The following is a 26,160-nucleotide window of genomic DNA, read 5'->3' as shown; positions in this document are numbered from 1 at the left end:
AAAATGGCAATCAATGGCCTATTCTACCATGTAATAAATCCCATGAGAATAAGTTTCTCCACTCCCCCTTTAATTTTTTTTTACTTTTTATTTTGAAATAATTTTAGACTTAAAGTTGCAGAAACAGTCGAGAGACGCTTCGCCCAGCTTCCTGTAGTGTTACCATCTTACCTAACCGTGGTGCAAGTTTCAAAACCGGGAAACGAGCATTGGCTCAATCATATTCACTCAACTATAGACTTTACTTGAATATCACCCTAATTTCCTCTTGCGGCTCTGAAATTTTGCTGACGTAGGCTTTCACATTGGATTTCATTGTTGTGTCTCCTTCTCCTCCCATCTGTGAAAATCCCTCAATCTTCCCTTGTTTTTTCTGACTTTAACACTGACCACAACTGGTCAGATATTTTGTAGAATGTGTCCCAATTTGGGTTTGTCTGGTATCTTGTCATGATTCGATTGAAGTTATGGGCTTTGGGCAAGAATACCATAGAAACGATGTGCCCTCTTGGTTTATCATATCAGAGATTCCACGATGTTGATGTCAGTACCGGTGATGTGAATTGCATCACTTGGTTAAGGTGGCATGCACAGCTTCCTTTAAAATATGAAGTGGGCAGCTCCTATAATCCTTAACTTTGTGGCATTAGCCAAAGTATCATCAAACAAAGAAATTCTATTCAATTTCCCATTACCCTAGCTGTGTGATTTTGGACATACAATTGAACATGTCTCTGGACCACATTTTCCTCACCTGCAAAAAGAAAACGATAACAATCACTTTGCAAGATTGCTGGAAAGATTAGTGACCATACAAGCAAAGTATTTGGCAGATGGCCCAGTAGACCCTCAAAAGAGGATCCTTCTAAAAATTTTTTGAGCAATTTGCATACCCTTACAAAACTCAGTGCATATAATCACCTATTTACAGAGAAGACGACTGGAACCGGCTTTATCACATTATCCTCCTCTATCGATTTCTGATGACTCATCACCACCCCAAACACTTTGCTATGGTCCTCCCCAGATCACCCCAGACGTCCTTTTTGATGTCAGTAACAACTCCTAACCACTGGGCCATACTGAAAGGCAGGATTGCATGAGAGTTAGACATATGGTCCCCAGAATCAGAGAGCTCTTGGTTCACATCCTAGCTGGGATTCTTTGGGCAGGTTGCTAAGATTCTCTCTGCCTCGGTGTTCTCTCCACTCATAGGGTTGTTGTGAGGGTTAAATAAAAAGTAATAGCTCTCAGCATGGTGCATAGGACATAGTATGCATGCAATGATTATATAATTATCTGCAACTACCGTTTACTCATTCAGCAAAAATTCATGAGGCACCCACCATTTGTCAGGCACTGTTGAAGCCTCTGGCAATAGCCACTGAAGAAAGTAAGAAATGTCCCTGGCCTTACTGTGTTTATGTTACTATGACAAAAAAAAAAGGAAAAAAAATAAGGAGATAAGTAGTGTCATATCACATCTCCTAAGCAATGTGTTGGGTAAGTGAACTTATCAACATTTCTCCAAACGAGCCTGCGTCCTTATACCTGGCTGTTCCCTCAATGTGGAGTATTGTCTGCCCCATCTTCCCCTATTAGAGTCCTCTTCTATTCTTCAAGGCCCATCTCAGCTTCCCTCTGTTTCTTTTTTTGTTTCCTGATTCTTTAATTATATGTGATTACTGCCGCATGGGAGCCACCTTCCTCCCCCGGCCCCCCGCATTGAGAGTGTCCCAGGGTCTGCTCTGTAATGCTATTATGTATGTGCACATTAATTACACCCTTTATAAGCCTCCAGAGCAGCCTCAACTTCCCTTTGGCAACACTGATCTGTTTTTTGTTACATGGTTTCTGTTCTACCTTCTTCACCAGATTATAAATTTGTTCCCTGTGGGCAGAGACCACATCTGCCTAATATACTTGCTGAGCCCCTCTTATTGAAATCAGGGCCTGATATGAGTTAAGTGTTCAAATGTTTGTTGATGGAACAATCACATCAACAAATGGCCATATCTTAGCCCTCTTGCTAAATCGTGGCTATGCCTTACTCATTTAACATTGGTTGAAATGAACTGAGACATAGCAATACTGGACATATTTGCTCCACCGATTATTTCGCTTGTGCTTTTGACCTCCCCATTTCACCATCTTTAAACTCGCTACGTTGCAAGAGTTACGTGAAGGTAAGAAGAAAGGACATGTGTAAGGCATTTTGGTTGCCTTGACAATTAAGTGCTTCAAAATCACAGGGATTGCTTTTTGTTGCCGATGTATAGTCTCTGATTTTTCTTGAACTTATACAAAACCCATCTGTCTTTATCCTATTATCGTTGATGATTTAATAAAGGTTTATTACTAATTTTAATGGAAAGGAAACTCTGAAGAGCACATTTTTCTCCTAGTACTCATGTAGGCTGCCGGGAAAAGAAAACAAAAAGTGCCAAGTTGTGGCTTTGAGAGTTTATCCTCTCCCTACAATGCTCTTCTCTTCTCTCCTCCTCTAAACACCAATCTACAGTCTCAGAAGCCAAAAAAAAAAAAAAAAAAAGACAATAAATCTCACTTCCCCAGCCTGAAGTGCACATCTTGGGAAACAGATTGGAAAATCTTTCTGGAAAAAGTGGACTGAAATTTGAAACAATACGTCATATTGTTTATGTCATTCATGAAAAACGTTATAAAGCTATTCTAGATAAAGGACAGTCTCAAGTTTTTACTGCACACACAGAGTGTGAGGGTTGTGATGGTTCCTCTTTAGTGACTGAATGCAATCTTCTTAGTCCCTGGTTCATAACCGTCTAGATCTAAAAGTCAGCCAACTAAGACATTCAAGTGTGCATAGGGAATAAAGCATTCATGCTTTTATAAACCATACATCCCAAATTTGTTTTTTGGAAATCAAATCTTATTATATATTCAGTATGCAGGACCAAAGAAAAATTATTCTGTTGAAAATGTTTGTGCTAACCTCAATGACTTTGAATGCTTAGGGATATCTTACCTCCACACCCCAACCACACTGGCTTTCTCTCAGTTCCTTGAACAAGTCAAATTCCTTCCTGCCTAAGGGCCAACTATTTTGGGTCTTCTCTAAGAATTCTCTTTCTTCAATCCTTTATCTGGCTGTTTAGTTTCAACTAATTCTTCAGATCCTGGCACAAAAGACCCTCCCCATAGAAGCTTATTGTGACATCTTCTCTCTTCTCCAAGATGCACCCAAGTACACATGAAGATGACATTAGAGCCCCCTGATATTCTCCCTCATGAATCCACATGCTTTTCTGGATAATGTTTGCATCCATTGTAATGTTTTCATTATTTGTGTGTGTTTACCCCAAGATATTTTCCTCCCTAGACCGTAAAAGTAGGGGTCACTTCATTCTTGATCATCTCTTAGCACAGTAAGTGCACCACAGAGACACAATAATTAATTGAGTGAATTCATTATTGGATTGAGTTAATGAATGGGTTTGCTAGTAGGGTCTGGAAAAACCTAGCTGAGGAGAGCCTAAGAAGCCAGTCAGACCTAAAGATGGATAGACTTTGGGTTGCTCAAGAGAGCGTAGTCTGAAAATAAAGACCCAAATTATAGTCAAGGCCATGACCACAAGTGCCCCATCCAGTCTGAAGAACAAAAGGAAGTCAATGGATAAAAGCCCCGGATGAGTAATGAAGAGGATAGGAGTGGCTTCAGATGCAGTTCATGCAAAGGGGCAAGGTAAATGGTTTAGAACTTAAACTGTGAAAAGTTTGAGGGATGTTGAGACCCTGCTTTACATGACCCAGAGGTCAGCCCTGCAGTTGACAAAGAAAGTGAACCCTCCGCCAACCTGTATTAGCTGTGTGAACTTGAGTCAATTACTTCATCTCTTTGAGCCTCAATAGCTTCACCATGAAATGGGGATACCAACACCTTCTTCTAACAGGACAGTGTATGTATAAACGAATATTATATATGGAAAGTTTCATGTCAAATTGCTTTCAGATTCTTCTACTCAGTTCTTCTAAGATGCTTCTACTCAAAAATGAGCTCTGCCTCTCTTTGGGTTTTTCCCAAGATATGTGTTGTAGTTGTATTGCTGTTAGCTGTGTCTGCCTTATGAATCCTCTATAGACTAGACGCTTATTGAAGGGAAGAGACTTGTCTTACTCGCCACAATTCTGCCAGGTAGATTCCTGGTAACACACAGGTTGGGTCAGGAGACAGAAATGCTAGCCATTCAGGGCTTCCATTTCTGAATGAAGACCACAGGTTTATCAATCAGTTCCAAGGTTGTAGGTGGTCCTTCCATAAGTACCCAATCCTTGGAAACTATCTGACATCGCATAGGAAACTCTTGATAAATATTGAATGAATGGATGAATGAATGAATGAACTTGCCTTTGGTTATGTATAGCAATAAAAAAAAAAGAAATTTAACTTTATCTTCTAGACTTTGAATGCCTCTGCCAGCAACTAAATCTCTTCCAGGGAGGGCAGATGGCGGCCTGTACAATGAACAATTTAATCTTTAGAAAATGGAACAACTTTGCCAACAAACTCCATTTTTCTCCACGAACACATTGTCAATAACATGTGCTCTCAAATATGTGGTGAAATTGATGACTGGGCACTGATTTATGGAAACAACAACAAATTAAATGATTACCTTTCTCTTTCCTAGCTTGGGGTCCTTCTGACCAGCCATGAATTTTTTTTCCTGTGTTCTAGTAATAGAGGAGGTCTAATTAAAATTCCTGGCTGTCTGATTGTGTATGTGGAGTAGAAGAAAGAAAGGAGAGTGTCCAGAGTATCTTAATTTAAAACCACGGGGGGAAAACCCACTTGGGTGATAATGAAGATTAACTTGAGGAGCCGTTGGTGCCCCCCTCCTCACATAAAAGCAGATATTGGGAGAATCTTTCATACAAATGCTGTCGCGGCCACTTATTTAGCTCCTTGCAGGAAGTTTTCTTGGTTTTGGATGAACTTGAGGCTTTGGATTGAATAAAAACAGACCAGAGTCAGGGAGCGGTACTTAGAGAAATAAAATTCTCTGGATAGGTAAGCCGTATTGGCTATTCGGGACTATTCCTGAACCACTATTCCTGAATCACTCCTGGTTTAGAAAAAGTCCCCATCCTAGGACTCCTCATTCTAGCATGGTGGTTCTGCACTTGTATTTGGATCAAGAACTTTCCTGAGAATCTGATGACGGCTACAGATTCTCTCTCCAGATAAAATAAATAAATGAGTGTGTGTTTACAAATGCATACACACACATACACAGAAAAGCAAAAATTTGCTTATAATGTCATCTCTTGTCTTTGCCATAAACTTGAATAACTTGAGTAACAATTGCTACTCAAAATTCCAGGCATCACCAACCTTCCCCTAATGCTCATCTAAGGTTAAGATTCACTTCGCTGAAGGAGCCTTTGATTTCCTTAGGCTATGAAAATTTTTCATTGTTTCAGGCTGTGAACTTCTTTGGCCATCTGGGGAAGCCCCTACAGCCCGTCTCAAAACTAATGCTTTTAAAGACATACAGTAGGGGCGCCTGGGTGGCACAGCGGTTAAGCGTCTGCCTTCGGCTCAGGGCGTGATCCTGGCGTTCTGGGATCGAGCCCCACATCAGGCTCCTCCGCTAGGAGCCTGCTTCTCCCACTCCTCTGGCTTGTGTTCCCTCTCTTGCTGGCTGTCTCTATCTCTGTCAAATAAATAAATAAAATCTTTTTAAAAAATAAATAAATAAAGACATACAGTAAAATATTTAGGATTTTTTAAATTTTTTTAAAAATCACAGAAGTACAGTTACCAAATACTAAAGAAGCCAATGTGTCCCAGAGTAATAAATGAATTTATGTACATTAAATAGCATGACCAGCACTAAGGCTAATGACCACTGTGATTTCAAAGTCATGATAAGCGTATATGATACTGCAAGGTATTTTCAACAGCTGTAATAAAATAAAATATAACATGTAATAACATAAAATATCTGTGATGGTGTGGTGAAAATATTGGTGGTAAAAATCGGGATGCGGCTACTACTATTATGATTTGGTGTCTACATTCATAAGTGAAGGATTTCAGTTAGAGGTGTATGAAACGAAAGACGTCATCTTCTTTCCCACGCAAGTTTACGGATCCCCCAAATTCTATGCATGGGTGTCAGGTGGAGGTCTTCCTCGTAGTGTGGAAATGACTTCATGCATGTTTCACTCCCTTATTTCCCCATTGTGGCTCACTGAAACACTGCCCAACTAGCAGGGCATTGACGTGAGTACGGCATACGTTGGATTGGCTTGACCCTGCAGCTACGAATCCAACAGCTACCATGCCCATGGTGCAGAGGCAGCTAAGAGCAGAAGGAAGGTCTGCTGAAAACCTGTTTCACTAGAACATAAAGTGCAAGAAGGCAAGGACCAAACCATCATGTTCCAGGCTAAACATCCATCCGGCACCTAGCCCAGTGCCAGGCACAGGAAGATCTCTCAGCACATATTAATGCAAGTAAGCAATACATATCAGCGATCAGCAAAGAGTAAGGTAGACCTTCTTGGAGTGTTGAATCCAAGGAGCCAGTGTTTCATGGATGTCTCTGTCTAGAGACCTTTGAGGAAAAGGGACCCAGCGTTAAGGAGAAGGAAGTCACATCTACAAGTATTCAAAAAGAGCTATTTCCAAAAAGAACAAATGATGGGCGGCACAGGCCAGATAGTAAATATTCTGGACTTCCAGACTAATGCAATCTGTCACAGCTGCTCAGCTCTGCCCTTGTAGCATGAAGGCAGCCATAAATAATATGTAAACAAATGTGTGTGTCCGTGTGCCAATAAAACTTTATCAATGGAGTCTGAAATAGGAATTTCATATAATTTTGATGTGTCATGAACTATTATCCATCTTTTGATGTATTCCAGTCCTTTAAAAATGTAAAAATCATTCTTAACTCATAGACCACATAAAGACAGGCTACAGATGGGACTTGATTCAAAGGCCGTGGAGTGGGGGATGCCGCTCTGGTTTTACTCGTGGTGGTTAGCAGGTTGGTTTTGCTAGTCTGGGCTCAGCCTCCAACCATGCTGGCTTTGTTACGTCCCCTCCAGTGCCCTTTGGGGATTTGCATTTGCAGATGCCCCACTCGGGCATGTACTCCTCCAGCACCTCCCCCCACCATGGGTGGCCCTTTCTCATCTTTCAGGTCTTAACTCAAATACGACCTTCCAGAGAGCCTTCTCTGGTCCCTTCTCGGAGTGGATGGGCTGCCATTCACACCAACAGGCCCTCACCTTTCCAGCACCCTGTCTCATCTTCTCCACACCACTGGCCTTACCTCCTATGGTCTTGCACCTCGTCTTCTCTCCCTCCACTGTTCAAATCCCCCAAAGACGGAGGTCCTGTCTGGTGTGTTCCCTGCTGCATTCCTTGCATTGAGATAGGACCCAGTGTCTGGCACCAAACAAATGCTGTCCCAATATTTGTTGAAAGAATATTGTCAAGTGTTCCCTGGTAAGAGCTGAAAATACACAGCCAAAGTTTTGTTACTTCACCTGGTCCAGTGGGCATCGGGCTCTATCATCATCATCATCATATAAATTTATAGGAACAATTTAGGGGAGCAGTTGAATATTTTTCAAGTATAAACTTATATGGAGCCCTGTATACAAAACAGATAAACGGAAGTTGCTTTGATTGAAATGAGGGTAGGAAATCCCAAAAAGACTCTCTCCAGTACACACGCCCTTGGATGCCCCTTCTAGAACTGTGTACATCCCTTCTCTTCTGCAAAGCTCTTTGAGAGTCCCTGTGCTGGCCTAAAACTAATATCTGAGTAACCCTAGTTGCTACTAGGGGAACTCTTTAGGTGTAAGCTAAAAGAATTATGGAGTCAACAGTTTCTAAGAAACTCCTTTTGAACCAACCGGAGGATTTCCTTTCCCAAAAGCATGTTTACCTCTCCTCAAAATTAAATTCTTTCTTTTTTAAAGTTTTTTTTTTAAGATTTTATTTATTTATTTGGCAGAGACAGAGAGTACCAGCAGAGGGAGCAGCTGGGAGAGGGAGAAGCAGTCTCCCCGCTGAGCAGGGAGCCCGATGCAGGGCTCGATCCCAGGACCCTGGGATCATGACCTGAGCCAAAGGCAGATGCTTCACCAACTGAGCCACCCAGGCGCCCCTCCAAATTAAATTCTAAGAGAGAGGTATGGTGTCACATTGGCCATCAAATTGCTTTATGATTTTGTGGACATGTGCCAGGCCTCGATTTGCTTTCTTTCTTAAATGGCTTTAATAATACTTGCCCTCCCGCCTCACACCACAGGCAGGAAGGGAAAGGAAGAGAACAAATTTGAATACACTTTCCAGAATGTGAAAGAATGGGCTGCCTCCAGGCCAGTGCGACCAGCTACAGGCTTCGGACATTTACTCCTCCTTCTCTGGCTGTGTGCATCAGCTCAGGCTCCCGTAGCAAGGTACCACAGACTGGGGGCCTCAAACAACAGCAATTTATTTCCTCACAGTTCTGGAGGCTAGATGTCCAGGATCAAGGTGTCGGCAGGGCTGGTTTTCTCTTTGGCCTCTTTTCTTGGCTTGCAGGTGGCTGCCTTCTTGCTGTCTCTTCACACATGGTCTTTCCTCTGTGCCCATGAAGCCCTAGTGTCTCTTGTGTGTCCTAATCTCGTCTTCTTAGAAGGGCACCAGTCAGATTAGATTAGGGCCCACTCTAACAGCTTCCTCTTAATTTAATCACCTCTTTAAGGGCTTTTTCTACAAATTCAGTCACATCCTGAAATATGGGGGGCTAGTTCATCAACATATGAATTTTGAGGGGGCACAGTTCAGGCCATAACACTGGCTTCCACGTCACTTGTCAATAAAGCATATGTGATTATTACTTTAACCTCAATGGTTGCTTCTCACAACCACCACCCTGCCCCTGCCCCTGCCCCTGCCCCCAGCCTCAGGGGGAGCAGCTTGAAGCTATGGGAACCTCCCTACAAGCTTTCCATTAACTTTTCTTGACACAAAAGATGAGAGGGACACCCTACCACTTCATCTATAGCTAGGCTTCAAAGGACTGAAAGCTTCCTAGTAAATTTTGTAAATGAGACATTTAAAATCCATATTATTTCTTCTCAACAGCTGATTTGGGGGTGGAGGAGATCATTGAATTCCTTCGAGGAAGAGCGCCTAGTTCGGTGTTTTTTCAGTGCACCAATGGGATCACAGGGCAGAGCCTAAGGAGGCCTCCAGGAGGCAGCGTGGTTAGCGGGGATGGCACAGGTGTGGACAGGGGCGGGGTAAGTAGAGGAAGGTTCAATCCAGAATCCACCCCTTATCAACCGTGGTGACCATCAATTCATGAGCCAGTTGACCCTTTGTAGAACAGTACTGTTGATAATACCCACCTTGGTTTGGTGTGGCGGGGGTGGGGGGTGGCTCTCTCTCCCCCACCAGCTTCACACAGCGCCTGGTACCGGGTGAATCCTCATTATCTGATAACAGCCGTTGTTGTTATTACTGGAGGGCAAGCAAACCCCAGGGTCTTCAAGGTCTACTGTGAATTCTCTGTTTGTATGGAAATTTAGTTGCTCACTCTTTCATCTGAGAAGTAACTAGACCATTTTGTCTGGGACTTGTAAGTGAGGGCCTCTATCTTTATAAACAGTCGTGCGTTCGTTCTTGGGTTTTTGTATTTATAGGTGTTGCGAAGGAATTTAATCACGTAAAAATGCAGATTTTGGAGTGGGGAGGGGCAGAGCAAGAGAAAGAGAGAGAGAAACAAGGAACATTGTAGTAGACTTGTACGGGTCATGTATTCTGAGTCTCTGCAAGAAGGGCAATTGATTAAATGGCAGTAATCAATCAATCAATCAATCATACATTAGAGCAGTCGTTCTCAATCTTGGCAGCACATTAGAATCCCTGGGGAGCTTTCAAAAACCCCAATGCCCAAGCCATGCCCTGGACCAATTAAGGCAGAATCTCTGTGAGTGAGCCTAGGTATGAGTGTTTTAAAGCTGCCAGGTGACTCCCGTGGGAAGGGGGGCCAGCGTGCAGAATGTGCTGGGAGGCACAAGCCACAGATCATTCTGAGCCACTTATTAGCTCTGAACGTGGGCAAGCTGCTTAACACCTTTGAGCCTGTTTCCTCATTCATCTTGAGGATTAGACATATTTGGTTGAACACGTGGGCTCCAGGTCAAGACCATGCTTGGTTGATAAATAACAAGTATTTCTTGTTACTGTTATCATCGTGCAAGGGATGTGAAGTCGGGGCCTCCAGGTCACCATCTGCCAAATGGTGAGTGCAGGGACGATCCCTGAGGTCATTCACTTCCGTTTTCACGATTCTGCAAAGGTGGAGCAATGGGCAAAGTAGAAAGAAAAACTCATGTTCCTTCACTGAATGACACCCATGGGCCAGGCACGGAGCTGGCACTCTGGAGACTCGTTGAAATAAATGGTCACTATCCCTGCCCTCCTAAAGCCACGCATTAAATCAGTACTCACACAAACATCATTAATGGCCGATTGGAGCTAGAAGAGAAAAAAAAAAACTGGATTTTTTTCTGGGATAAAGAAAGGTCTAGATTCTGGGACAAGCAGAGGTCTTTCTAAGGACATGATAGTAAGCCAGTGGACAAGTGATTCAGCATGGAGCAGGAATTATCCAGGCAGGGACATGGGAGGGTCATTCTAGGTAAGGCATAAGCAGGTGCAAAGACTGTGAGGCGGGGAGGAGCTTGGCATTTCTGAGATTTTTGTTTAAAGCGTAAATGAATGAATTTTAAAAAAAAATTTTTTAGAGCATCTCAAGGGACTCGGGCATTCCATAACATACTTTGGAAAACACTGGTAGAGTCAGATGAGGCTGGGTGAGAGATCCAGACAAATCTTGATTTCTCTCCAGCTTCACTAGGAAATAGCTGTGTGGGCAGAGGGGATAATTTAACCTTCTGATCCTCTTGTCCGTCATTGGTAATGAGGAAATAAGTCATATTTTCCAAATTTCTTGGGAGGATTGGTAATTACTGGCAGCGATCAAGTTGGTAAAGGGTACTAGTTCACATCCTGTCTTACCATCCTGCAGGCACGTGAGCTTGGTCCCATCCCTTCAAGCTCTGTCTCTCAGTTTCCTGACCTCTGAGAAGGGGTTCATAAGACCTACGTCTGGAGATGATGGAGATTATCATAAGAATTAAATAAAGCAACAGCAGTCAAGCTTCAGGCAAAGAGGAGGTCCCCAATGAATGAAACTATCACTAAAGAGAAGGGAAACTCTTCTTGGAAAGTGGGAGGGTTTATCTGAATTATCTAAACACAGATTCCAACCCACTAACTGCTGTTTCCAATGTAGGCAATACCACAAACAGCGCTGCCCTGGGCTTAGACACATAATCACAGTGGTAAAAAAAAAAAAAAAAAAAAAATCTGCCCTATTTATTTGTCATGTTTTGGGGGCATGCCGTTCTTCCTAAGTGCCAACAACTCACATTTAGGCAGCTGTAAAGTCCCCTAGCTGTGTCCATGCAGTGAATCTCGTTTGGTTGTAAGTTAGTTGTAATAAATAACATTTGGCTCTGCACTCCACTTAGAGAAGATAGGTTCCATTGTGAATCATGTCGTTGGCGGTTTGGACTTTAAGCTGTCCGGGTTGTTTATGGTGGTGTTTGCCAGCATCTAGACCTCTTTCAAACAATTTAAGTGCCCTTTTGGAGTATATGAATGTGGCTCAATAAAAATGGGTACAGGGAAATTGCTTTCTTTCTCTCTTCTATGGCCATGCACCAAAATCAACCATCGATGAGAATTGTCAAATGTGAAATACATAATTGCCAAACATGAAATTATAATTAACATTGAAATCACCAAGGACATTTTCCCTTTTTCCGTTGTCAGGATGTCGTCCTGGTCTTCGCCATCCTTCTAATTCATTTCTCGAAAGGATGACAACAGCTGAACAGTTTTTCATCCTTATTTTTCATTACATAGCTTTACTGAGCAATGTGCCTTTAAAAGATTCTAGTTAGTTCCTTTGACAGCAATAAATATTGGCTAGAGAACAGGCTTTGAAGCCAGACAGACCAAAGTCCAAATGCCAGCTCTACTACCTAACTGAACTTGGTTAAGAAACTTAAGCCTCTAGTTCAGCCTCTGTTTTGTCATCAATAAATAAGGACAATGAGATCTACTATCAGATATTATTGCAAAGTACAGAGCTTGTAATGAGCACTTAATAAAATGGTAGGTATTATGACTGCTTTCTACGTTCTTCTTCTTAATAACCACATCGAATGTTTTGAAATGCTATTTTATCCTTTTTTTATATAAAAGGAGAAAACTTTTTTGAGCTTCACATCTGAATTGACAACTGATTTCTTTTCAACATTTAATGCATGAACTAAAGAGCCTCTCTTCTACTTAGTTCTTCAAGTTTCCAGAAGGAAAGAATAATTCACTTTCCAAGACCCAATGATTACTTATTTCTAACACATAAGCAGAATTTTATGTATGTATTTTCTTAATTTAGTCTACATCTTATTCCACAACACATCTAAGGTGCTATATTGTATGCAAGGAAATAAAATCATAAAAGAAAAGAAAAATCACTTTTTAAAATCCACATTTTTATTGTGTACCCAGCACCGTGTGTGGAAGGTACTATTATTAGCCTGATTCTGCAGTGTGGAATTTAGGTTCAGAAAGGGTACATTGTTTCCCCAAAGATCACACAGCTAGTAAATGACAGAACCAAGCTATTAACAAATGTGCCCAAAGAAAATGAAGAGTGAATATGAAAAGAAGTTAATGGGTATAGACTGGAGCCCCGAGAGGCTACACAGTCGCTAAAGTTGGGCCACCAAATGCACGCTGAGCTTCCTAGTAGTGAAAGCAAAAATGGAAACCTGATCCACCCCAAGATTCACCTTTTCCATAAAGAAAATGTAGATCGGGATTTAAGAATAAGCAAAACCTTTCCTGATACTGAATGTCTGGCAGAAATTCCATGCATAACTTTTGTGATGAAGTGCAATCACGATCGTAGGAGGCCCCCAGGGTAAAACCGAGCATTTAAAACTGAAACCATTCCCTTCTGCAAAAATATGTTTTACTTAACACTGGGCTCCATCTTTTTCTGATAATTATCCACTCCAAGTTTGTCAAAGCATCATACCGCGGAGAGATTAGTGTTAAAATGCTAGTTGGCGGGAGGGAGAGGGAGAAGGCCTCTGTCTGCCTTATCATTTTTATTTAGATTGATGTACCTTTGGTTATAATTAGGGATAACTGTACAGCAGTTAAGACTCCATAATCCCATTATGAGTTGTCAAGAGATGTTCACAGGGCAAACCCCCATGACTTTTCGTTCATTTCTGTTTCTTAACTACTCGGGTCGTCTGAAGTTGAAGAGTGTGCTTTAAGGAAAAGATTTTCTTCTGCCACTGAAATCTTCTAAGCTGACACACAAGGAAGGACACAAATGACACCTAGTGACAGCGTCTGTGTCCCCCTCAGGAGGCCCTGAGTCTTCTTGCCTGACGTTTTTGTTGTTGTTGTTCTCCAAGATGGCGCCCTGTGTCTGCCAGTTTCATTCCACAGCCATTTCACACATGGTGGTGAAGAGATTCTAAACCATGTCAAGGGTTGCCCGTTAAGTAGACCAAAATGGAAATTATTTTTTAAATTATTTCCAATTCGCCCCCTCTGTTAGACACTCAAAGTTGGTGGTATCAGGTGGAGGTCAGCTGAGAAAATGTTTGCTCTGACACTGATAAAAAAAAAAAGAAAAAAAAAAACACGGAAAAACTAGCCTTTAGCTTTAGAGCTGTGGGCAGCTGGCTGTCTGGTTTGTGTCATGAAGCATAGATCATACATTTGAGACACATGGTTGATTTATCACAAGTTGTGCTTTAAAAGAGGAAGTTCAAAAGTTGAGATTTTCCAGCGTGTCGATTATGACATGCATGTCATCTGTATTTAGATGTTCCAAGGAGAAGACTATCAAGATCAATAGTAGTTTAGTGTCCTGTTCTTCAAGGGTCTAGTCAAGCACCCCTCTGACAAAGAATCTGCGGTCTCATTGGTATACACCCAACGTCAGGCACCATTCGTTTGGTGGTGAACAGTAGAGGCTCTGAAACCCGAAAAGATGCATTCCGATCGACTATTGGAATATGCATTTCCATTTAGTGTCATGTGACCTGGGATAAGTTACTTCAGTCACCTAATGTCAGCTTCTTCCTCTATAATACTGGACATGCTCCCTGGAGTGTTGAGATGATTCATGGAAATAATGCAGAAGTGGTGAGCCTAAAATTAGTAGTCGTTACCCGGATGTGACTGTTCTATTTTAATTATTTTATTGACTCAACCTCTTTGCGATTTATTATAAGAAAGATAAAGTCCCTCTCGCTGCTCAGAAGCCCAGCCACTTTGTTCTGTCTGGCTTCTTTTGTGGCCTCCCTTTCCAAGAGCAATTTGTCTCAGTGTCTGCTTTCGATGGTGGGAAAACTACATGGAAGAAAGAAATCAAGAAAAGGCAAAAACGCATCAGATAATATTTGAAAATATCATCCACCCACTTACATGGCACTGTGTCTGGCGTATGAAAAGCATTCAATACATTTAAGCAATTACTTTATTCTCTCAAAAAGTTGAAATTGGTCCACTCAAGTTTAAGGTTTCTGCACACAGAGATTTCTCTTAGGAAAAATTAGGTGAAGCACTAATAATGAAATTCAGCAATGTAGGTGAGCCAATTTGGATTTTCAAATTGTAAAATCAATTTGAAAAAATATTAACTGTAGTTTTCTCCCAGGATTACACGGTTAGGAATCACATGTCTCCACAACCACTTTGCTTTCTTAACTCAGTCTTCTTTTTAATAACGCATTTTATGTATTTTCAGCATTTATATTTCTTTTTTTTTTTTCATTTTTAACCAGTTTTTACAAGCCCAGAATTAGAGTCAGATGTCCTGATTTCTTCACTAATCACTATGGGAGCAAATTATTTAAACTTCCATGGCCTCAATCTTTTTATCTTTGGGGCTATTAATATTTATCCAATATATTTCAGAAAAGTATACACACACACACATATATATACATTGTGTGTAAGAGTGTGCATGTGTATAAAACATTTGAAAAGGTGTAAATTGTTTCAAAATGGCAAAATAAATTATTCTTTAAAGTTGAAAGTACCAAGTAGATGACAAAGTTTGTTCATGTCCATTTATGTTTCCTTGGACTAATTGTCCTAATCTCTTCTTTTTTTCTTTACCTAGTCTACGTCGTCTCTTTCACGGAAATAGAAAAGTAGGATTCCAGGCAAATCTAGTTGGCGTTTGTATTATCTTAGTATTAAATACTTTAAAATTCTCTTTTCATGTTATCTTTAGGGCTTTGTTTACTCAGCAAATATGTATCAAGTACATACTTTGTATCAGGCATTGGCTTACCTGCTTGGGGTACTGTTATAATCAAAAAGCACACAGTGGGGGCGCCTGGCTGTCTCAGTGGGTGGGGCCTCTGACTCTCGGTTTGGGCTCAGGTCATGATCTCAGGGTCCTGGGATCAAGGCCCCCATCGGGTTCCACACTCAGCAAGGAGTCTGCTTGAGATTCTCTCCCTCTCTCTCTCTCTGCCCCTCCCCTATTTGTGGTCTCTCTGTCTCTGTCTCTCTCAAATACATAAACAAATCTGAGACAAAAAATAAATAAATAAAAGCGCACAGTGCCCCCACCTTCCTGGCGTTTACAAGCCAGTATAGGCGGAAGACACTAAATTAAAAATTCCAGCCATGAATATGCTTACAAAATGCAATAAGTCCCGTAAGGACAACATATAAGATGCAAGATTACACCAAAAGAACTTAGTCAAGCCCCAAGGGCAAGAGAAGTCTTCTCTGAGGAAGTGACATTTCAGTTAAGACTTTAAGAATGAGAAGGTGCTTGCTAAACAAATAGGAGGAACAGCATTGTAGACAGAAGGAAGAGCACCTGCAAAGCCTCTAGGCATGTTTCAGATGTTGTCAGAAGGCCAGTGTTCTTGGGACAGATCCCCAGGGGGCCGAGAGACCCAAATAAGGTCAGAGAGGTGGCAAGGCCAGATCAGGCAGAATGTCTTAGAAAAACAGGGTTTTTCCTAAGTGCAGTAGAGGTCACAGAAGGACTCTAAGCTGGGAGGAAATAGGGAGTGACTGCTTCAATCTAATTAAAGTTTTCATAAGCTCACTTTGTTTGCCGTATGGAAAATGATGGGCAGAAGGCAGAGCAGAGGAAAGTAGCTCAGGGAGAGGGTATCGTCATCTGGGGACGATAGACACAGGCTTGAACTGGGGCGTTGGGCAACGGCATGAGAGTAGAGTCTGGCGAGAAATGTTATAATGAGGTGTCAAGGATGACCCAACATTCTGGCCGGGACAGTTGAGTGGCTCGAGGTTCCATTTCCTGTGAACAGAAACATTGGAGGAGAAACGGGCTGGCGGCGGGGGAGTTCAAGCTCCCTGCTTTTGAAAAAGTTGCCTCTGACAGACTTGGGAGCTATTCACATAGAAATATCAAGAAGGCAGTTGTTCGTGCCGGTCTGGACACACAGTCATCAACACACCGATGATCGTTAACGTCACAAACGGGATGCAGCTGCCTACACGGGGCTGGTGCAGGGCAGGGGTCCTCACCCTTCGCAGACCCAGGGTGGACATTTCCCAACAAACAGTTTATGATTTCCCCTGTACGATCCAGAAATGAATCCATAGATCACATGACCAGCCTACACACATAATTTCCAAAAGATATCATCTGATGCAGTGAGTGTACAATGAGAAACAAAAGGAAAACTTTGGGGCACAAAAGTTCACTCGAACAGGACTTCTGAAACATGTCCAGCATCACCCGGCATCCTGTGAAATGCAGATTCTTGGTCAGCGGGACTGGGGACCGGGGTTCTGCATTTCTCACAAGCGCTGGGAATGATGCCCATGCTGTCATTCTATGGGCCACACTCAGGCACAAGGTCCTCGAAGGATGGTGAGGGCGTCCACTGTGTGTCTACTGTATGTAGCCTCATCGTGAACATGTCAATGACCCGTGCAGGTCAGTTTCGGGGCCGTTGAATGGGCATCTCAGATACCATGAGTGGCAATGCCAGAGGGGACTTGATTTATTTTCTTAATGGCCAATAACTCCCCTTCACATTCCAAAGAAAACAAACTAATTTCTCTTTGTTTGCAAGACAGCTTTATTTCTGGACAAGGCAGTGTCTATGAAACTGTGCACCAAAGACTTTGTGTTTACATGTAAAATGGAAGTAGGATCTAGGCTGGAATAATTATAAAAATGTTTTCTATGTCAGCAGTCCTGAACCACTGTGATAGATCATTTGTTCCCCGCCCCAGGGACATTTGGCAATGTCTGGGGATATTTTTGGCTGTCGCAACTCAAAGGTAAGAGGGCTGCTACTGGAATCTAGCGGGTAGAGGCCAGCGATGCTGCTAAAAATCTTCCAATGCCCACGACAGTCTCCCACAACAAAGGATTATCAGCCCCAAATATCAATAGTGCCAAGGTTGAGAAACCCCAACTTACAGAGACATTTTCAAAAATGGCGCAGAATGAGGGACAACACCACCCTGTGAGAAGCTGTCCCACACGTTGCAAGGTGCCTAAGATTCTCAACGCCCAACCATTCAATACTGGTGGTGGGCCCATCCTTGCAGCAACCACAGGACGCCCCCCAGGGAATGCAGCGCAGCTCTGAGAAGAACAGGACAAAGTAGAGAAAGAGGAAAGGCAGCCCTGAGCAATGGGGTGAAGAGGAAGGGCCAACCAAAATGATGTGCCAGAGGGATTAAAACTTCTAGCCTGGCCAGGGGCACCTGGGTGGCTCAGTCGGTTCAGCATCTGACTCTTGATTTCGGCTCAGGTCATGATCTCAGGGTCCTGAGATCTGCCAGCCTCGGGCTCTGTGCTGGGCGTGGAGCCTGCTTAAGATTCTCTCCCTCCCTCTGCCCCTCCCCCTGCTCATTCTCTCTCTCTTAAAAAAAAAAAATTCTAGCATGGCCAAATTAAAGTAGATATAATTCTACACATCTGTTGGAGGCGATGTAATTAATACAAAAATAATTGCATTTCTTCGCCTGGCTCTCCCTCACAAATTCTCCTTAACGAACACTGCCAATGACTTCTTAGATATGTAATTAAAATTTTTATTTATTTCTGTTTTATTTTTATAGTAGTAGCTTAACATACTAAAAAAAAAAAAAAAAAGTGCCACGGCAAAGCTTGGCCTCAACAGCCATCGGAGACACAACCAAGAGTAGTTTACACACTGCATTCTGAGCAGTGAGAAAGAAAACTGCTACTTCTCATTCTCTTCATTTTCTAGTTTTAATATTCTGCCAGGGTCTCATCTTTAGACCTACAGAAAAAAAAGATGCTGCTGCTTCTTCTTCTAAGACAAGAAATCCTAAGAAAAAGTATGTCATCCCAAAGTGGCCCAAGATTCAGTTCTTCTCCTCTTTACACATTCTCTTTTAATACAGGAGCACTGCATGAGAGACTGTGGACTCTGAGAAACAAACTGAGGGCCTCAGAGGGGAGGGGGGTGGGGGAATGGGATGGACCGGTGATGGGTAGTAAGGAGGGCACATATTGCATGGTGCACTGGGTGTTATACGCAGCTAATGAATCATCGAACTTTATATCAAAAACCAGGGATGTACTGTATGGTGACTAACATAATATAATAAAAAAAATATTATAAAAAAAAAGGACAAACAAAAAAAAAGAAACTTAAAAAAATAAAAAGCAAACAATTAAAAAAAATAAAAATAATACAGGACCACTGACTTTCTGGAAGAATCTACCACTTCCATCCATCATGGTGGAATAGGAGATCTGTCAAGGAGAAATAGCACCATAGCCAGGTTTTAATGGAAGACACTCGTATCTAGAATTTAACTCAGAAACTAACTGTACAGATACTGTTGGAGAAATGCCTCTGAATTATTAATGTGTTCAGCACTTTACGACATTATCAGGCCATCACAGACCATCTAAAAAGCAGTGGTTTTAAGAGCCCAGGCAACCCTGAACCTGGGTACCCTTTCTCCCACTTACCAGCCAGGTGCCTGCCGGCCAAATAGCTTTACCTCCCTAAACGTCCATTTCCTGGGCTGGGAAGCATAGACACTATTCCCTTCTGCACCACAGTATTGTGAAGTTGACGTGAGGTGAGGCACAGACTTAGTGTGGGTAGCATAGGGTAAACTTGGGAAATGTCAAGTTATCACTATAACAGGCTCTTCTCATGCTGGAGGCCCCAGAAAGCCACGGGACCCGAGCAAAGAATCACAGAAAGTCAATAATGAGGTCAGGACTGAGATCTTAGGAGCTGAGCAACTTCCTTGTTTTTACACGAGAGTCTGTCATGAAGACATTTTCCAGAAAAACACCACTCAAGTATATTCCTGTTTTGTGGGAAAGAAAGGGGTCATCAAACAAATCCAGGAAGCACTGGGTTAAATAAAGACACATTGGGTTGGGTTGGGCTGGGTTTTGGTGGCAGGACTTCTCAGAGTCTTTAATATGGTGGTGTGTATTGTGACTATCCAAGAAAGGAACCATAATATCATACAATTATTTTTTTTCGTTCTCCTTGCTCCTCACTCCAGAGCAAACTTTGCCTTGTGGGAAACCCAACCAGAGGAATCTGGATGTTGAACAAATCTGGAATGGGTTCAAGGAAGTGACAAATGAAACAAAGTTCTCTAAAACTGGCATCACACTAATATCATGGTCAGGGAGGAGAGAGGGAGGGCCTCACATAGAGTGTTTATCAACCCTCCACCCAGGACTTCATCCTGCCTCACAGCGTAGGACACTTTCACCCTTTAAGAAAATTGGCTCTCTTCCTTCTCCCTCTCCCTCCTCCTATCTTCCCCTAATAACAGTTACAATTTCTCCCCTCTAATCTCTTTCTCTTTCTCTGACCCACCTCTCTCCTCCAACCACGTGACCATTCTCCTTCAAGTTTCTGGACCTGCCAGGGGGTTCCAACCAAGTCAGAGGGAAGACTACTTTGTCTCTGAAATACAAACCTAATGTCGAAGGGAAATGACTCCTTCCACTGATGGTGACCACCTGTAATCTAAATTGGGGGGGGAGGGGAGGATGGGGTGCCGGAAGTGAGCATGGAAGCTTTCAAATGGGAAGACATAAATTTAAAGCCATCCTCTGCTTTTTATTAGCCGTGTGACCTTGGACAAGTCACGAACCTCCTTGAGACTCTTTTATTTTTAAAATGAGATTGTTTTGGGTGCCTGGGTGGCTCAGTCTTTAAGCCTCTGCCTTCGGCTCAGGGCATGATCCTAGAGTCCTGGGGTCGAGTCCCACATCAGGCTCCTCTGCTGGGAGCCTGCTTCTTCCTCTCCCACTCCCCCTGCCTGTGTTCCCTCTCTCACTGGCTGTCTCTCTCTCTGTCAAGTAAATAAATAAAATCTTTAAAAATAAATAAATAAATAATAAAATGAGATTGTTTCAAGTGTTAGTGGTAATATGTGTTAAGTATCTGGCATTTGGTAGGTATGTAACAACTGGCTCGAGTATTGGAGTCCTACTATTTCTTACCAAGGAATCGTTTATAACGTCGGTTGTAGTTATTTTGTTCATATTTTCTTTACACACATCAAATGTCAACAATTTTCAACGTCTCTTTATTCTTCTACTAGAAACTTGGAAGGTTTCCTCTTCCAAAAGACTAATTATATAAGTCCAAGGTGTTTTTTCTCCCTAAAATGGGCAATACCACTAAATAACATGACGTAAACAAGGAATGCCACCCAGCTTGGGCTAATGGAAACTATATGAATTCTTACAGTAATCCAGATAGCACATATCTGAAAGAAAAAAAAATTCTCCCAATTAATCTCCCATAACAAAGCACACCTCTAAGTAGCACTTCCCCAACCACAAAAATATTCCTATCTTTTGACACAGGAATGCCACATTTGGCAGTTTAAGCCTACGAATATATCCCAACACACTGCAAGGCTTTAAACATAAAGATGTTCATCACAGTGTTACCTATTACTGAATGAAATTGGAAGCAAATTAAATGTCCAACATCATGAGAATGTTTTAGTAAATTCTGATAGTGTAGGCGATAGAACTCAGCGTAGCCATTTACAATGGGGCTTCCAAGTGGGGAAGCACCAGAGAAGAACGTCACACCGTGGGTAGTTGTGACTATGTACACCTCTCACAAATTCATGGGAAGAGAAAACTAGAAGGAAACACAGGAGATGTGAATAGGAGCTCCCTCTGGATGGTGGGGCCATAGTTAATTTTTTTTTCGAAATAATTTATAATGAGAAATTCCTATATTATAGGTTTTATTTTTAATTGTGGAAAAACACACAAAACATCAAATTTATCATCTGAATCATTTTCTGGTGTCCAGTTCAGTGGCATTAGGTACGTTCCCATCGTTGTGCAACCATCACGACTATCCATCTCCAGAACTTTTTTGTCTTGCAATATTGAAACTCTATACCCATTAAACAACAATTCCCCATTCCCCAGCCCCTGGCAGTTACCATTTCTGCTTTGTGTTTTTATAAGTTTGACTACTCTAGATACTTCAGGTGAGTGAAGTCATATAGTATTTTATGACTGGCTTATTTTCTCTTAACATAATGTCCCCAAGGTTCATCCATGTTGTAGAATGTATGAGAATTTCCTTTTCGTTTAAGACTGAATAATATCCCATTGTATCTATACATATACCATATTCTGTTTATCCATCCATCCATCGATAGACATCAAGGCTGCTCCTTCCTTTTGCCTATTGTGAATAACGCTGTTGTGAACATGAGTGTATAAATATCTCTTCCATACATTATATTTTAAGGGGCTTTTTTTTTTTCCTTAAACTGGCTTTTCCTTTCTAAATCCCATCACATGGTCATATCATACCCTAGACTAGATTTAACTATGACTCCATGCCGAACATTAATACAAATGAAATAGTGCAGGTGGGTAATTCGGCGACCTGGGGGAAATAACCACCAGAGCTACTCCTCAGAAAATAATGCGTCTTTTTCTGTTGTTCTGATTCCCATTACAGGACAAATGCCTTAGTTTCAACTATCCAGCCTGGATCTCCCTCACACTGAGTCCTTCTTCATTGTACCACCTGCTTCTGACCTTGTACTCCTCCTGACACCCTGCTCTGAGAAAACTGCCGAAAGAAAGAAAGAAAGAAAGAAAGAAAGAAAGAAAGAAAGAAAGAAGAAAAGAAAAAAGAAAAAAAATTACCCCAGCCATCTCTCTTCATTCTTACTAACAATTTGGTAATGAAGTATTGATTTCCACTTCTCTGCTTATGGACGATATTAGATTTTCATTGATAAACTGCAATTGAGGCAGTCTCGTCTCCATGGTCCCCTTTTCACTGTCACGAGAAAACAAAGTGCCACTGAAGAAAAATAATGACTGAGAACATTGATGTACTTATTTCGTCGGTCTGTAACACTTGACAGGAAAGGGCGGGGGAGTATGAGTCTCCATAGTTTAATGTCCAAGTGAGCTGTGCTATACGCAGACCCTTGGAAGCTTACTTTTCATGGTGATGTCCATTTCCTATTTATAACCCCTCTGGGAACGTTTGTCTAAAGGAAATGTTTCTGTTCAGAGCAACAATTACGGTTGCACCTGGATTGCCCAGTCCTGCCCCTGCACTGGGGAGCCATTAATCACCGCAAAGTGGAAGAATTATTAAGTTAGACCAGAGTTTGAGCCAAGAAAACCTCTGAACAATGTTCATCTTCTGTGAAAGTTGTTCAAACAGTTAGGCTTAACCATGTTGCTGCCAAAGACTTTTTCCCAAGCAGTGGTGGGTATCTTCTTAATCATTATCTTTGTTGGTTCCAAAAAAAAAAAAGTGGTTTCAAGTATGCATACGAGCCCTGCAAATTGGCAGAACTGGGGAAATTGGTGAGATGCGGGATCTGGAGGAAAGCAAGAAGATGAGATCACTGCAGGGTGGAAAGTTCAGCAGCCGTCCTGCCTGGTGATCTCTTTCTGCAGAACCTGTTGTTTATGGACTGGGAAACGCAGCTTAGCTTGAGAAAGCATGAACTAGGGTGTCCATTTTAAATGTGTTCCCACAACTTTTTCATTAAAACTTTGAGGGCCCAATTTTAATTTGTGGAATATTCCCGTTAATAATGAGATCTAATTAAGACATCCATTAAAAGCCCGTTAAAGTTAATTTAACGTAAAAATTCCAATAGAACTGTATTAGATTTTCTCCATTAAATTAACGTTATGGATTTTTAACGGATGTCTTAATTATACGTTATTATTAACGGGAATACTGTATTACACAGATTAAAATCAGGTCCTAAGTCAACTTGGAAAAGCTAAGAGCATGTTTTAATATTAAAAGTCTTGCATACCTAGTGCACAGTTTGGAAATTCAGGGGTAGAGCTGTTTACTCTAGTTGAGCGTTTTCTATACAACTGAAAGCAATCTATAAATAGATAAATCTATCATTGCATTTAAACAATGAATCTCCTTATTCTCAAAGGACAAATAAAGTCTGGATTGTGTTATAAACTGCTACTCAGTTATAGGCGAAATAGTTAAACTCTTCTAGGTACAACACTAGGAACTTAGATGATTCTGAAACAAACAAAAAACAATTTTGTTGTCGTTGCTTTAATTACCAAGGTTATCACACACACGAAAAGTCTCAACACCAACAAAACGAAGCCAAATATCCTCTTCACCATTTCTCGTGGAAGCCTGCCTGTGGAAATTGCTTTGGAAATTTTGACACGATCCCTAAATTCAACATTGGGATTAAAAAAAAAAAAAAACAAAAAAACTTCTTATTTACCTCCTAGGGAAAGTGTTGCCCTTATGCCACATATAATAGCAAATTGCTTTTTTTATGGCATGCATAACCTAGATGGGAAAAAATATGGCGCTTCGGGGAAGGAGGGAAAAAGTAAATGAAGTTCCAGGAATGTCATTCTGAAGTAATGAGGCATGGACAGAAAATATACCCCTCACATCATCGGATTGAGATGGCAGTCGAAATAGCTTCATTGAAGTGTCAGCACTCATCCATCAATCAATCACCCACAAGGAAAAATAGCAACAGTACAACGGGGCGGCTTTTATGGGATTTACTCATGGGCATAGGGAATAGCGGCTCAAATGTAGTTCTGACATGAAAAGCAAGGTGCTGATATTATTTTTTATGATGGGAGGATCATAAAGTGAATTGAGAACAGCGAGGTCTGTCTTTGCTTAACCTATTCAACCAGAAATGAATGGAGCTCAACTGGAAAGGAACAGCCTTCGCACGGGTTAAGACTGAAGGGTGGACTCTACTGAGCACCGTCCTTCGACAACGAAATTCTATTAAAGGAAAATCAATGCATTAGCATTGGGCTTCCTGACGCTGTTACAAATTGCCTGCTCCAACCCAGGGTTATTAGATAAAGCTATGTCTTCTGTCGCTACCCTTCAAAAGCAGATTCTCGAGCTCTTGCGCCAACTGGGGAGGACACAAGACAATTCCCAACTCCGCAGAAATTGTTTCCCTTCCAAGAAAAAAAATAAATCATCTGCTTCAACATTTAATCTATATGGTTTTGTTAGCGCAACTTCTATGGAGGGGTGGGGTGGGAGGCGAGAGACAAAAATATTGATAAATTTGGTAAGACTCATGAATTGTCACTTGGTAAGTGTGAATGTCACTGCTGAGGGACAGCTGCTAACGTTCTCCTTAGGAAACAAGATCTGGGCTCATGCTGTGGGGTAATCACAGCTCTCAGTACATTTCTAGAGACCAGGCCTGTCTTTTCATTTGGCAAGCCCTTCAAGGCTTCTAGAAACTTCTTTCTGGAGGGAAGAACTAACATGAGCTCAGGAGAATGCTCGTATCTGCTTTCAGACTACTCTTTTCCTCTCTCTGAATAAACAGAATGCTGATATATGGGAACTTGGGAAACAGAAAGGAACATGACGTGCAAATATCGTACAAATCACACTCGAGGATCTCCATTCCACCGCCAACCCTTGGTATCAGTGGGGGTGAGAAATTGCCTTTCCTTCCCCATCCCTCCTTCTAGCTAAGACCACCAACCAGCTGCACGCTGAATACGTCCACAGAAAAAAAATGGTATATAAATATTTAAGTTTGATGTCTTTGGCCCCATTTCGTAGTTCAGCAAATTCACCAAATATAGCACATGTTACAAAGCACGGGGGGAACACGAGAGAGAATGGGAAAAACAATTCATTCGGCAAATTCGTTCCGCAAAGATTAGAAGGCACCTGCTGTGTGCGGGATACTGTCCTAGGTGGTACGGGATATGACGGTGAACACCGCCCCGACGTCCTAACCCTTCTGTGCTGACAACAGCTCCGAAAGGTAGCTCTCACCAGGAGTCTGGGGGGAGGAGCTCACCGAGGGGCCAACTCCCCTGTGTCACCTGGGTTTTTATTCCTCCTTTTCAAAATAATAATATTTCAGAATAGGGATTTCTCCTTCTGAAAAGCATACAGAAAAGAGCTTAAAAATAGGTCAAGGCCTAAGTGTAGACTTTAATCACAGAATACATTGGCTAGCCCACAGTCCCCACAGAATTTCTTTAAGGTCACAAATAGATTTCTTCAAACTCGCCCCCAAAATGCGCCTGCTCAGTTGTTTGAGTCTTGCATAATTAATGTCATGGGCACAAGCCGCTGAACTTAGTCGAAATGCAGAAAACAAGCTCATGAAATGACATATTCGGGAAGCATTTCTGTAACTCTGGTGAAGCAGAGAAGAGGTGTGTATATGTGAACTCATGGCGATTTTCCAGGGCCCACGGACAGTGACACCGTAAGAGTCTATGGTTTTTCTGAAACTTTTCACAGTAAACCCAAAGATTACAAGGCCTTAAAAGGTGCACGCTTTTCCATCTGTCACTTCACCGGTTACTTGACTGCGTTCAAATCTTTTTTTTTTTTCCCCATCAGGTTTCATTTTTTAATCTTGTTACATGTTTTCATTAAAAAAAAACACACACATTAAAAATGCCGTTTTCACATCATCCTCTCGTCTCCACAAGAACAGAAGTAGAAGCACATACGTGTGCGTATAGTTCT

At 41.8% G+C, this 26,160-nt stretch overlaps 1 protein-coding gene across 1 annotated transcript in view; it reads left to right on the top strand.

Moving 5' to 3' along the window:
* The window catches only part of TSHZ2 (teashirt zinc finger homeobox 2), a 434,023-nt gene extending 409,371 nt beyond the window's left edge, over positions 1-24,652 (top strand). Inside the window, exon 3 of the mRNA XM_026503760.4 lies at positions 22,120-24,652. The gene's annotated coding sequence lies outside the window, so the exon portion shown is untranslated. The remainder of the gene's footprint in view (positions 1-22,119) is intronic.
* The last annotated feature ends 1,508 nt before the right edge of the window (positions 24,653-26,160 follow it).

This window comes from Ursus arctos, unplaced genomic scaffold (genome assembly GCF_023065955.2).
Source record: "Ursus arctos isolate Adak ecotype North America unplaced genomic scaffold, UrsArc2.0 scaffold_16, whole genome shotgun sequence".
Taxonomy (NCBI): domain Eukaryota; kingdom Metazoa; phylum Chordata; class Mammalia; order Carnivora; family Ursidae; genus Ursus; species Ursus arctos.
The sequence above is the reverse complement of the archived record's forward strand: the minus strand, read 5'-3'. Positions and strand labels throughout refer to the sequence as shown.